At 43.1% G+C, this 14,412-nt stretch overlaps 1 pseudogene; it reads left to right on the top strand.

Moving 5' to 3' along the window:
* The first annotated feature begins 11,589 nt into the window (after positions 1 to 11,589).
* LOC138421772 (ribose-phosphate pyrophosphokinase 1-like) lies at positions 11,590 to 12,534 on the top strand (annotated as a pseudogene).
* The last annotated feature ends 1,878 nt before the right edge of the window (positions 12,535 to 14,412 follow it).

The following is a 14,412-nucleotide window of genomic DNA, read 5'->3' as shown; positions in this document are numbered from 1 at the left end:
TGGCTGGATGGCATCACCAACTCAATGGACATGAGTTTGGGTGGACTCTGGGAGTTGGTGATGGACCGGGAGGCCTGGAGTGCTGCGGTTCGTGGGGTTGCAAAGAGTCAGACACGACTGAGTGACTGAACTGAACTGAACTGAATATCATGTTATTTTGTCCAACTTAGGGGTAATGTTTTAACGACTTTGCTCAATACTTAAGATTAAGATAGGAAGGGGAGGGGAAGGAAACACTCTTCCCTTCACTAAAATTCCTGATACATGTTCATCCTTGTCATGTTTATCTCATCTCTGTGAGACGAGTACCATGTGCACTCTTAACTCTGAGAACTGAGGTCTGAGCCTGGAGCCTGCCTCCATCCTTGGTGATGACCCTACTGGACTGCACCCTATAAACTCAGCTTGTCACCGTCCATAGGGCCCCTACTACTTCTGAGCCCCAGCTGGGGCAGAGAGAAGAGGTTTTTCCCGAGAAGCAAACTTACCTTCGCCCTTCACTGAGAAACTTTGTCTTAGGTCGGTGCCTTAGAAGCAGAGCTGGAGAGGGAGCTCCCTGTACAAGTGAGGGTGTAATCTCTCCCGAAACCTGGGCAGGAGCAAAGGAAGCAGGATGGGCAGGGAAACATCAGCAAAGATGTGATTTCCAGAAAAGTCTAGCTGGGTCCAGTGAAGAAGACTGGAGTGTGAATTACACCACGGAGGTTACCCTGCTCAAAGGCAAGGGGACAGGACTATAAGTCCTGGCCATGGGCAGAAACAGGCCCATGGGGGAGAGGGAGGGTGTGTGTGGGGTGAGCCTCTGAGGCAGTTCTGAATAGCACCGGGTGCATTTGGTTGGGACACGGACAGTATCTGCTGCACACATGTTTCAGTCAATGAAGACAAATATCTTCAAGGTTATATATCAGCAGATGTGTGCTGTGTGCGCTAAGTCACTTCAATCATGTTCGACTCTCTGCGACCCTATGGACTGTAACCCATCAGATTCCTCTATCCATTAGATTCTTTAGGCAACAATATTGGAGTGGGTTGCCATGCCCTTCTCCAGAGGATCTTCCTGACTCAGCGATTAAACCCAGCCAGGTTTCTTACATTTCGTGCACTGGGAGGTGAGTATTTTAAAAAATAATTTTATTATTGATTGGTTTTGGCTGTGCTGGGTCCTTGTTGCTGCGTGGCTTTTCCCTAGTTGCAGCAAGCAGGGGCTACCCTTCATTGCATTGCGCAGGCTTCCTATTGCAGTGGCTTCCTTTGTTGCAGAGCACAGTGTCAAGAGCACCAAGCTTCAATAACTGCTGCATGTGGGCCCAATAGTTGTGGTTCCCGGGCTCTAGAGCACAGGCTCGATAGTTGTGGCCAATGGGCTGAGTTGCTCTAACGCGCGTGGGATCCTCCTGGATCAGGGATCAAATTCCTGCATTGGTGGGCGGATTCTTCACCACTGAGCCACCAGGGAGGCCCATCAGCAAATAGACCCAGCTTTAAAATCCAGCTTCCACACACACAGTAGGGGACGGCAGACAGGTCACTTCAATTCACAGAGCTTTGTTTCCTCTTCTGCAAGACATGGATAATACTTGTTTTCATCTTTTAGGATCATTGTAAGAACTTAACAACACGATGCAAGTAAAAGGGCTCAGCAGAACGCCTGCTCATAAGTCCTCACACTGGCTCTCATTACAGTTACTGCTACTAATAGGCCCAAAGTTAGAAAATGTTCTGCCCAGTTGGTGCTCTTATCTTTTGGTGAAGAATTGCTTATTCCTCTGAAGCTCAGAGGGATATTTCCTTACAGGGAACACTGAGAAATACACGAGTGTATGGACAGTGTGCCTATTCTGCAGCAACCCCCCCCCCCCAACTTATTTATTTTTAATTGAAGGAAAATTGCTTCACAATGTTGTGCTGGCCTCTGCCATGCATCAGCACGAGTCAGTCACAGGTACTCATGTGTCCCCTCTCTCTTTAACCTCCCTCCCACCTCCTACCCTTTCCCACCCCTCTAGGTTGTCAGTGAGTATTTTTTTTTAAGGGGGACCCTAGTTACAAATCCAGTGGGCACATGGCAGAGTGTGACTCATCTTTGGGGTCTGAAGGCTCCTGAGAAGTGCTTGGAGAGGACTGAGTTCTAACAGCCTTCTCCAAGGAAGTGTGTCAACCATCAATACCTTATTTTTTCCCTGTGAGCATCATGGAAATATATAGTCTTAAACTGCCTGAAAATTACTCTGCTGCCAGTTGCCAGAGTAATTTTAGGATAAGCCTCTCTCCCTAAATTCCTAGTGAGTTTTTGAAATGAAATGCAAGGGTAATTATTATTAAATTAAAAGTTATTATTAAATTAAAAATGGACCTAGGAAAGGCCCATTCTAGAAGTGTCGATTCCATGTCATCTTTATTGGTCATTCTTCTACATGGAGCACCTTCTTTCATTCTTTCAACACAATCTGTGTGTTAGCCACCTGCTCAGTCGTGTCCGACTCTTTGCAACCCCATGGACCATGGCCCGTTAGGCTCCTCTGTCCATGATATTCTCCAGGCAAGAATACTGGAATGGGTTGCCATTCCCTTCTCCAGGGGATCTTCCCAATCCAGGGATCAAACCTGGGTCTCCTGAATTGTGGGCAGATTCTTTACTGTCTGAGTTACCAACCTAGGATTTGAAAATAAATCAAACTCAGAATTCTCTAAGTGACTGTGGTGATGGTGATTGCAGCCATGAAATTAGAAGACGCTTACTCCTTGGAAGAAAAGTTATGACTAACCTAGATGGCATATTCAAAAGCAGAGACACTACTTTGCTGACTAAGGTCCATAGTCAAGGCTATGGTTTTTCCTGTGGTCATGTATGGATGTGAGAGTTGGACTGTGAAGAAGGTTGAGTGCGGAAGAATTGATGCTTTTGAACTGTGGTGTTGGAGAAGACTCTTGAGAGTCCCTTGGACTGCAAGGAGATCCAACCAGTCCATTCTGAAGGAGATCAACCCTGGGATTTCTTTGGAAGGAATGATGCTAAAGCTGAAACTCCAGTACTTTGGCCACCTCATGCAAAGAGTTGACTCATTGGAAAAGACTCTGATGCTGGGAGGGATTGAGGCAGGAGGAGAAGGGGGCAGCAGAGGATGAGATGGCTGGATGGTATCACGGACTTGATGGACGTGAGTCTGAGTGAACTCCGGGAGTTGGTGATGGACAGGGAGGCCTGGCATGCTGCAATTCATGGGGTCGCAAAGAGTCGGATACGACTGAGCAACTGAACTGAACTGAACTGTGGTGCCCTTTTGGGCAAAGGAGAGTTCACTGAGTCCAGAGTCTGGCTTAACTTCTTGGGTCCCTAATTTCCAAGGGATTACTTGCTCACAGAAATCGGTACAGTTCCCTTGGCTGGCCCTCTGCACCCCCCTACTCCCCTTCCCCTGCATACTGGGCTTCAGTACCCTCAGGAGAAGCCAGTGGGTTACCTTATTGCTGCCCAAAGAAAGAATACTTCAGGCTACCCTTGCTGGTTTCTATCACACTTTTTTTTGGCAATTGTAGGACAAAAAGAGAAGTTCTATAAAATACTAAGTAAAAAATTGCAATAAAAATGCAAACTAATATATAGTGGCAAAAAGCAGAGCAGTGATTGTGTGTGGAGGAGGAAAGGAAGGGATGGATTATAAAAGAATATGAAGAAATTTGGGGGGAGGTGGATGTATTCATTATCTTGATATTTGCAGTTTCACAGATGCATACCTATGTCAAAACTTGTCACACTGTACTTTTAAAATATGTAGTTTATTAGCTAGCAGTTACACCTCAATAAAATTGTAAAAACAAAGTGAATAGCTTCCTTTGTTTTTTAATAGTATATATATATTTTTACAATGAATTAGTTTTCTTGTTTCCAGCTTAAACGATAAGAGAAAGGTTTTCGGCCAAGAAGCCAGTTAGACATGTAGTTAAAATATATGTGCCTCTGAAAGCAGCTGAGATATCACTGAGTAGATGAGTAGGGAAATAAACTGTGGCATATCCAGGCAAAAGAATAACATTCAGCACTGAAAACAAATGAGCTATCAACCTGTGAAAAGGTCTGGAGGATCCCTGGATGCAAATTACTAAGCAAAATAACAAAAACCTAAAAACCAGCCAATCTGAAAAAAGCTACATACTATTGGGTTCCAGCTATGTGACATTCTGGAAAAGGGAAAACTATGGAGGCAGTAAAAAAAGATCAGGGATTGCCAGGGGTTTCGAGGATGGAAAGAGGGATGAATAGGTGAAGCACAGAGAAATTTGGGGCAGTGAAACTACTCTGTATGACAATATAATGATGGATACATGTCACTGTACATTTGTCAAAGCCCATAAAATGTACAACAGCAAGAGTGAACCCTAAGGTAAACTCTGGACTTTGGATGATAACAACATACCCATGTAGGTTCATTGATTTAAACAAATATATTGCCCTGATGGGGGATGTTGATAACAAGGGGGATTGTGCAGGAGGTATGTGAGACTTCTCCGTACTTGCCTCTCCATTTCTATGAAACTAAAACTTCTCTAGAAAGCAAAGTCTTCAAACAATCAACCAATTAACCAAACAAAAGTCCTTATATGCTTCAGCATAAGCCCAGGGGTTATCTGTCTGCCCATCCCTGGACAGTGGGTAGCAATGGTCTGGGAAGCTGGTAACTTTCCAACTTAGCCTGAGTTGAAGGGAAGCATCTTGAGGTTCTCCAAAAACCTACTCAACTCTCATTAGGTGGTTGGTCAGAGGAACTGGATTAGATGTGGATTCCGAAATGCAGGACGTGGATGCAATCTCAAAAATGACAGAATGATGTCTGTTTATTTCCAAGGCAAACCATTCAATATCATGGTAACCCAAGTCTATGCCTCAACCAGTAACACTAAAGAAACTGAAGTTGAACAGTTCTATGAAGACCTACAAGACCTTCTAGAACTAACACCCAAAAAAGATGTCCTTTTCATTATAGGGGACTGGAATGCAAAAGGAGGAAGTCAAGAAATACCTGGAGTAAGAGGCAAATTTGGCCTTGCAGTACAGAATGAAGCAGGGCAAAGACTAACAGAGATTTGCCAAGAGAATGCACTGGTCATAGCAAACACCCTCTTCCAACAACACAAGAGAAGACTCTACACATGGACATCACCAGATGGTCAATACCAAAATCAGACTGATTATATTCTTTGCAGCCAGAGATGGAGAAGCTCTATACAGTCAGCAAAAACAGGACTGGGAGCTGACTGTGGCTCAGATCATGACCTCCTTATTGCCAAATCCAGACTGAAATTGAAGAAAGTGGAGAAAACCAATAGACCATTCAGGTATGACCTAAATCAAATCCTTCATGATTGTACAGTGGAAGTGACAACTAGATTTAAGGGATTAGATCTGATAGACAGAGTGCCTGAAGAACTATGGACGAAGGTTCCTGAATTGTATAGGAAGCAGGGATCAAGACCATCCCCAAGAAAAACAAAAGTAAAAAGGCAAAATGTTTGTCAGAGGAGGCCTTGCAAATAGCTGAGAAAAGAAGAGAAGTGAAAAGCAAAAGAGAAAAGGAAAGATATATCCATTTGAATGCAGAATTCCAAAGAATAGCAAGAAAAGATAAGAAAGCCTTCCTCAGTGATCAATGCAAAGAAACAGAAAAACAATAGAATGGGAAAGACTAGAAATCTCTTCAAGAAAATTAGAGATACCAAGGGAAATTTTCATGCAAAGATGAGCACAATAAAGGACAGAAATGGTATGGACCTAACAGAAGCAGAAGATAGTAAGAAGAGGTGGCAAGAATACATAGAAGAACTATACAAAAAAAGATCTTCATGGCCCAGATAATCATGATGGTGTGATCACTCACCTAGAGCCTGACATTCTGGAATGCAGAGTTAAGTGAGCCTTAGGAAGCATCACTATGAACAAAGCTAGTGGAGGTGATGGAATTCCAGTTGAGCTATTTCAAATCCTGAAAGAAGATGCTGTGAAAGTGCTGCACTCAATATGCCAGCAAATTTAGAAAACTCAACCGTGACCACAGGACTGGAAAAGATCAGTTTTCATTTCAATCCCAAAGAAAGGCAATGCCAAAGAATGTTCAAACTACAGTACAATTGCACTCATCTCACACACTAGCAAAGTAATGCTCAAAATCCTCCAAGCCAGGCTTCAACAGTATGTAAACTGTGAACTTTCAAATGTTCAAGCTAGATTTACTATTATTTTTAAAATATATCACTTAGTTATTATATATATATATATATATTTTTAAATTAATTTATTTTAATTGGAGGCTAATTACTTTACAATATTGTGGTGGTTTTTGCCATACATCGACATGAATCAGCCACGGGTGTACGTGTGTTCTCCATCCTGAACCCCCTCCCACCACCCTCCCCATCCCATCCCTCAGGGTCATCCCAGTGCACCAGCCCTGAGCACCCTGTCTCATGCATTGAACCTGGACTGGCAATCTATTTCACATATGATAATATACATGTTTCAGAGATAATATACATGTTTTTGAGATAATATACATAATTCTCTCAAATCATCCCACCCTTGCCTTCTCCCACAGAGTCCAAAAGTCTCTTCTTTACATCTGTGTCTCTTTTGCTGTCTCATACATAGGATAATCAGTACTATCTTTTTAAATTCCACATATATGCATTAATATACTGTATTGGTGTTTTTCCTTCTGACTTTCTTCACTCTGTATAATAGGCTCCAGTTTCATCCTCTTCATTAGAACTGATTCAAATGCATTCTTTTTAATAGCTGAGTAATAGTCCATTGTATATATGTACCACAGCTTTCTTATCCATTCATCTGCTGATGGGCATCTAGGTTGTCAAGCTGAATTTAGAAAAGGCAGAGGGCCCAGAGTCAAATTGCCAACATCTCTTGGATCATTAAAAAAGCAAGAAAGTTCCAGAAAAACATCTACTTCTGCTTTATTGACTACGCCAAAGCCTTTGACTGTGTGGATCACAACAAACTGTGGAAAATTCTTAAAGAGATGGAAATATCAGACCACCTGACGTGCCTCCTGAGAAATCTGTACGCAGGTCAAGAAGCAACAGTTAGAACTGGACATGAAACAACAGACTGGTTCCAAATCAAGAAAGGAGTACGTCAAGGTTGTATATTGTCACCCTGCTTATTTAACTTATATGCAGAGTACATCATGAGAAATGCTGGGCTGGATGAAGCACAAGCTGGAATCAAGATTGCCAGGAGAAATATCAATAACCTCAGATATGCAGATGACACCACATGAAATTAAAAAACGCTTGAAGACCCCACCACCCTTATGGCAGAAAGAGAAGAAGAGCTAAAGAGCCTCTTGAAGAAAGTGGAAGAGGACAGTGAAAAAGTTGGCTTAAAGCTCAACATTCATGAGATCAAAGCATCTGGTCCCATCACTTCATGGCAAATAAATGGGGCAACAATGGAAACAGTGACAGAGTTTATTTTGGGGGCTCCAAAATCACTGCAGATGGTGACTGCAGCTGTGAAATTAAAAGACCCTTGCTCCTTGGAAGTAAAGTTATGACCAACCTAGACAACATATTAAAAAGCAGAGACATTACTTTGCCAACAAAGTTTTGTCTAATCAAAGGTATGGTTTTTCCAGTAGTCATGTATGGATGTGAGAGCTGGACTATACAGAAAGCTGAACACTGAAGAACTGGTGCTTTTGAACTGTGGTGTTGGAGTAGACTCTTGAAAGTCCCTTGGACTGCAAGGAGATCCAACCAGTCCACCCTAAAGGAGATCAGTCCTGAATATTCACTGGAAGGACTGAAGTTGAAGCTGAAATTCCAATACTTTGGCCACTTGATGCGAAGAGCTGACTCATTTGAAAAGATCCTGATGCTGGGAAAGATTGAAGGCAGGAGGAGAAGAGGATGACAGAAGATAAGATGGTTGGATGGCATCACCGACTCAATGGACAGGGGTTTGAGTAAACTCTGGGAGTTGGCGATGGACAGGGAATCCTGCAGTCCATGGGGTCGCAGAGTCAGACTTGACTGAGCGAATGAACTGAAGTGAACTGAACTGATCTCAGTGCAGATAGGTTCCATGCCAAACCCAGACACTAAGGTATCTTCTAAACTTACCCCTTCTCCCTGATGCTAATGGTGTCACCATTCCCACGTCCTGGGATTCCTGTATGTCTCCTGATCTAAGTTTATGCTACAAACATGTCTCTCTCTCACACACACACACACGAGTGCACACACGTGCGCCCGCATAGATTCATCGATACATATGCACAATGATGAGGTTTTATTAAGAGCAACATCCATTTATCCAAGAATTCTGCTGATCACCCATTTAAGCTAAAGTGCAAGGGAGTGGGTGGGTGATCAAAACAGACACAGTGCCTACCCACAGGCACCTTACATTCTAGAGGGTAATTTAGACACAGTAATCGAATAACCAAAACCTAAAGGTAAAATGGCAACAGAGGTAGGTGCTAAAAAGCAAAGATAAGAGGCTGTAGGAAAAAATAAAAAGGAGGTCTGCCTTATTCATAGAGATAGGGAAGGATGACTTTCCTGGAGATATGACAAGTGAGGTGATCTGAAAGAAGTTTAGGAGCTAACCAGGTAAAGAAGGTGGATGGGAATATTTAAGACAAAAGGAGTGGTCAGTGCAAAGGCCCTGTGGTCAGAGGAAGCATGGTAGGATCAAAGAACTGACCAAGGGCCTCTGTGGCTGAAGTTCAAAGAGCTATAGTGAAAGAAGCCAGCTAGAGGTTAGAAGGCATACGACTTTACATTCCCTGGAAAAACCACCATGAAATCCCCAAATAAAACAGAAAGCACATTGATCAAGCAAAGCTAAGTTTACTAGACCTACTGCAATAAACGAGAGCGTAACCTTGACAAGAGTTTCAGTGATATCCCAGAAGGTGGAGGTTTGGGCAGGCTATTTATAGAGTTTTAGGGCCTGGGTTTGATGGTGTTAAGGCTGATTTTACCAGGCAAAGAATTAGTTGGGATTAAGCAGAGTTTACAATGTGGGCTTGTTTATGCCTTGAATTCGTGAACACATTGGAAAGAGGGTCTTATAGTGAGGCTTGTTGTTCGTCTTCCTATCTAAGTTATTTCAACTGGTTCACAAATTTCTCTTTCATCAGCAAATCTTTTTTTAGAGCACATAGCTAAGTTATCTAGGCTGATGCTCAGTATTGCTTAAATGTGGACAGGAATGTTTGACCAAACTTAGTATTTTTTAATACAGGAAGAGCAAATTACGTTGCTTTCAGTTCTGAGGCTGATTTCACTGTAAGTGCAGTGGGAACTCACGAGTGGATTTTATACTCCCTCTGTCCTGCCGAATTCGCTGTGGGGTGATGGGTCACCATCACCATATCACCTGGCTGAGTCACTCACTGCTTGTGGAATTCAGTGTTCTTATCTGTCCAGTGGGAGCAACAGGAAAAGATGACTCAGAAGGCTGTTGCAAAGTTGCTTGTTTTCTTGGGCACGTGTCCTTCTGTGTTAGAAGTGGTTGAGTGTGGACACTCGAGCAAACCAGACCTGTCTTCCTTGCCCATAAGCTGCTCATCATTTCTGACCATCTCCTCTCAACAGTTTCCTCAACTGCAAAGTGAGGATAATAACTTTATTAGGGTAATTCTGGGGATTAAACAAAATGGGCAAGTACATTTTTAGTATTGCCTGGCATGTGACCAACATTAATTACTCTAGGGTTAATCACTATTGTTGCTTTCAAATTTAACCACAGAGCCAAGGTCTCCAGAAGCCCCTGTGTTCACTCCTGACCCTCTAAAGGGTCAATAATGTACGGAGAATTCTTGTCCCAAGTCATCGCTCTCAATCTGCTCTTATATCTCTATTATTAATTTGATGTTTGGCCTACAGCAATGCCTTCTATTTCCCATATTTAGGATTCAAATTATCTGTACTGTCCTCTGGGTCAAGGCTGTCAGCAACCAGATTGCAGGGAACAGGTTTGCTGCCATTTCTTCCCCCACCCAGCAAGAGCTTAAGAACTCAGATCACTCCAAAGGCAAGCTCTAAGTGCCAGGCCTAGGTCCAGGTTGGCTGCTGCAAGCACAGGAATGAAGCAGACACAGATTTCTTAGGGGGTCCTGGGTTTGGAGAAAAAGAGCCCAGATATTACTCTTGGTTGGGATAAAGTATTTACCAATAGATGGATGTATACGGTTCAGACTGAGAAGTGATTCATTCCACCCTGGGGCATTAAAGCAAGCTTCTCAGAGAAGCTGATGCCTGTACAAGGTTTATCAGATCTCACTCATGCATAATTATTATTTTTTATATAAGAAAAACATGCAAACAGAAAAAAACAGAAACAGTTCCAAAATAGTTTAGAGTAAAAGTAGGTCTTCTTTCCAATCCCTGAGTTTCCCTCTCAGAGGCCCCACCTTTTGTAGGGTCTGGAGTGGGTAGCTGTTTCCTTCTCTAGGAGATCTTCCTAACCCAGGGATTGAACCCATGTCTCCCACATTGCAGGCTGATTCTTTACCAGCTGAGCCACCAGGGAAGCTGTTGGTAGGATCTACCTGTGAATATCAGTACAGGCGTCACATAATAAACATCCCCACAGTATATCACACTGTTTTACTTGGGTAAGTAGCTTGAGGACCATGTTATATCAGGATGTGTTGATCTTCCTTATTGTTGTGATTAATTGCTTATACATAATCAGTGCCTATTGACAGAATGGTTATCCCCCCTTTTTAATTTATATATATATATTTGCTGCTATAACAAATAATTCCATGAATATCTCTGAGCACTTATGTGAGGAGTGCATAGGTAATACAAAACAATTTCCAGAAGTAGACTCTAAGTATATATGCATGTTAATTTTGCAAGTTGCCTTTCCAAGAGGATATAGCTACATGCGAGTCTTATCAAAGGGCCAGTGGGAGTTGAGCAGAACCTGGAGGATGGGCTCATCTAGAAGGTTTTCAGGTAGCACAGGAGGAGGGGGAAGGATGGGAGGGATGAGGAGCCCAGGGAGGAAGGGCCTGGAGGCTGGGGGAGCTGGGTAGGTGGATGGAGCAGAGAGGAGTGGGATGAGTTTTTAGGGCAAAAGGCAGGAGTAAGACAAGCGGGCCAAGGAGACTGGGCCAGGCCAGGGGAACCCTGAGTATGGGGCAGTGCTGTTGGAATGTTCCTCGGGAAACTGATGGAGATTTTAGCAAAAGTAATATGATCATATTTACTTTTAAGAAAGATAATTTCAGCAGAGTGGAGTAAGACCCAGATAGCCAATCGGGTGAGGGGATGTCATCATAATGCTGATGGAAAATGGTGAGACTTGAACTAAGGAAGAGATTTTGAGAGTCCAGAAGAGGGAATGTTTCTGAGAGGTGTTTAGGAAGCAGAATGGACAGTCTTAATTTGCCTAATACTGGGACAGTTTAGGGTTGCACGCAGGGCAGGAATGGAAGATGACAGCGTAGCCTAGTGCCTACCAGTGCCTAGTACTGAGTCTCTGGGCCAACTCGATTCGGGTCTCGGCAGCAGAAGCGATCACTAAGCAAAGAGGGCCTAGGGCAGTTGGCCAAGATGCTGAATATCACAATCTTCAGCAGCTCCCACCAGGACCTATCCCAGAAGACTGCTGCCCTTCCTGGGCCTGGGGCTGGGCAAGGCGGTGACTATGAAATTCAGCAATCAGACCTGTGTGGAAATCGGTGAAAGAATGCGTGGAAAGGATCTACATTGTTCAGAGTGGCTATGGTGAAATCAAGTTAATTGAATGGAACTTTTGATTATGAATAATGCCTGCAAAGATTGCTTCGGCCAGTTGGGTTACTATGGTCAGCCTGTGCTTCCCACTTATGTCTGGAAGAATAAGAAGGATAAGAGCTGGGCTCCAATCTTAATTAGCCAAGCTTGTGGCAAAATGATCTCTGTAGTAGACAAGGGTCATAGTATCGCCAGGGACCTGCATGCTCCTCAAATTTTTGATAATCCAGTGGAAAATTTATTTGCAGAGTCAGCTGTCCTTAAATGGATAAGGGAGAAGATGTCTAAGTGGAGGAACTCCATGACTGTCTCATCTGATGCTGGAGGAGCTAAGAGAGCGACTTCTGTCTCAGACTGGTTGAATGTGGACTTGGCTTTGATTCACAGAGAATGGAGGAAGGCTGATGAAGTGGACTGCGTGGTTCTGGTGGGCAATGTGAAGGCCTGTGTGGCTCTCCTAGTGGATGACATGGCTGACACCTGTGGTTCAATCTGCCACGCAGCTGACAAACTTCTCTCCCCTGGAGTTGTGTTTATGCTGTGCTGACTCATGGAATCTTTTCTGTTCCAGCCATTTCTCACATTAACAATGCATGCTTTGAAGCAGTAGCAGTCACCAATACCATACCTCAGGAGGATAAGATGAGGCACTGCTTCAAAATACAGGTGATCCCTATCTCCATGATCCTTGCAGAAGCCATCAGGAGAATTCACAGTGGGGAATCTGTCTCCTATCTGTTCAGCCATATCCCTTTACAATAGAATAACTTCTGAGGATTAAAAAAATAAATAAATAAAGTGAACCCTGCCCCTTGTTTTCCTTTGGTATTTGGTGAAAAATCCAGCAGAAGACCCAGCTTGTTTCAGTGTAGCTTTCTACATTCCATATCAGTTATATGAGCATTTCTTCTATTGAATTGACCAAAAATTTTGTTTGGGTTGTTACATAACATGTTATGGGAAAACTTGAATGAACTCTTTGGCCAACCCAATACGTTGGAGAAAGCTAGATTGAGATTAGCTTCTGGGATTTCTTACTTGCTTTGTCTCTTCCTGGCTTCTTTGATCCTGTGAGCCTTGCAGCTTTAACTACAGCTCAGCTGCTGCAAGATGTGAGACTTTGGAAAGCTTGTTGTAGGGTGTGTAAATGTGTTTGGGGAAGCTCAGTCTACTTTGCATGTGAATGCTTCAGCCCCCACACCCCAACATGAGACCAATTCTCTAAAGTCTGTACTCAATTAGAGCAAGAGCCTGGGGCAGCCTGAACCCAACTCTGGCTGCTAAATCCCTGTAAGGCTGGAGCAGCCCTATTTGGTCTGACCTCCTTTTCCTGGCCAAATATCTACTTGTTCCCAAGTGACCCCTGTGCCATAGTCTTCTGGAAAGCAAACTCAGTTTCTTCTCTATAATCTGGAACACTAACATGAAATTATTTCACTGTAGCTTAATCTTCCTTAGCTTACTACCACCATGGAGGTAGGTTTTAGGTGGTGCTGCAGTGCCTTTTGATTATTTAACTGTCTAATTATCATCTTCCTTCCTTGGATCTATTTGGCCTCTCAAATGATCTGAGATTTCTGTTTAAAGAAGTTGATGTTACTGTCTTGTAGAAGAAATGAATAAAGTTATCTGTCTGACTGTGAAGAAAAAAAGGTCTAGTACTTTGAGATTCATTAACTCATCTGATTTTTTTAAGAAAACCTCTGAAATATTAAAAAAATTATTTTAATGTTTTATGTAAATCTGGTAACTTTTTTCGCTAATAGTTAATTTGCCTAATCAGCCCGGAGTACTATGGGAGCAGAACAAGATGGAGTGAAGGTGGTGCGGTGGTCTCTGGAGTCTTGAGAGTAGCAATTCAGAAAGGATATCTAGCTCTCTTGGGGTGGGTAAAGACCATTAGGATGCCAGGATGGGGCTGAAGCATAAGCCATCACAATTTTCTTGAGGGTTCACCAAAATTCCCCTCCCTCATGAGAAGGAAAAGTCATCAAAGGACTTTTCTGCAAGCCTTTCTCTGGCCACAACATGCAACTTGTGGAATCTTAGTTCCCTGACCAGGGATTGAACCTGGGTCCTCAGCAGTGAGAGCATGGAGTCTTAACCACTGGACCACCAGGAATTACCTTTATAAGCCTTTCAAAACACTTCACACCATTGATAATGATGTGAAGAGACCACAAAGAATAGTTTGGAATTATGCACAGGCTTCTAGAGTCACTTTACAAGAAGAGGTTTAAAAAGACAAAGGGACTATAGACTCAGGAATCGAGACTAGTTCAGTAAACCATAAACAAGCACTTGGGAGATCTTGGAGACTTGGGAGATGAAGTGGGGTCTCTGTCCAGGAAGTTCTCAACCAAGATCCTTTGGAGCCAGTTGAAAGAGCGCTCATTAATCTGTTCCCAAAGTCTCTTGGCAATAACAAGAATGTCTGGGGGAAAACCATCAACCCCCAGATGATCTAAGCAGGAGGTTCTGCTTTCAGAAATCACCATCCTGCAAGCATGTTTCCAGAAGCTATTGGGCTCTTAGGGCTGTGTTGAGTGGTATCTGATTCTTGTACAACAATCATTTGACATTAATTCTCCAAATGAATGTCAGTGGACGTAAGGGTAGTGGGGCAATTCTAGGAATGAC

Source organism: Ovis canadensis, chromosome 16 (assembly GCF_042477335.2).
Source record: "Ovis canadensis isolate MfBH-ARS-UI-01 breed Bighorn chromosome 16, ARS-UI_OviCan_v2, whole genome shotgun sequence".
NCBI classification, from domain to species: Eukaryota; Metazoa; Chordata; class Mammalia; order Artiodactyla; family Bovidae; genus Ovis; species Ovis canadensis.
Note: the sequence above shows the minus strand (reverse complement) of the source record. Positions and strands in the feature narration are given on the sequence as shown.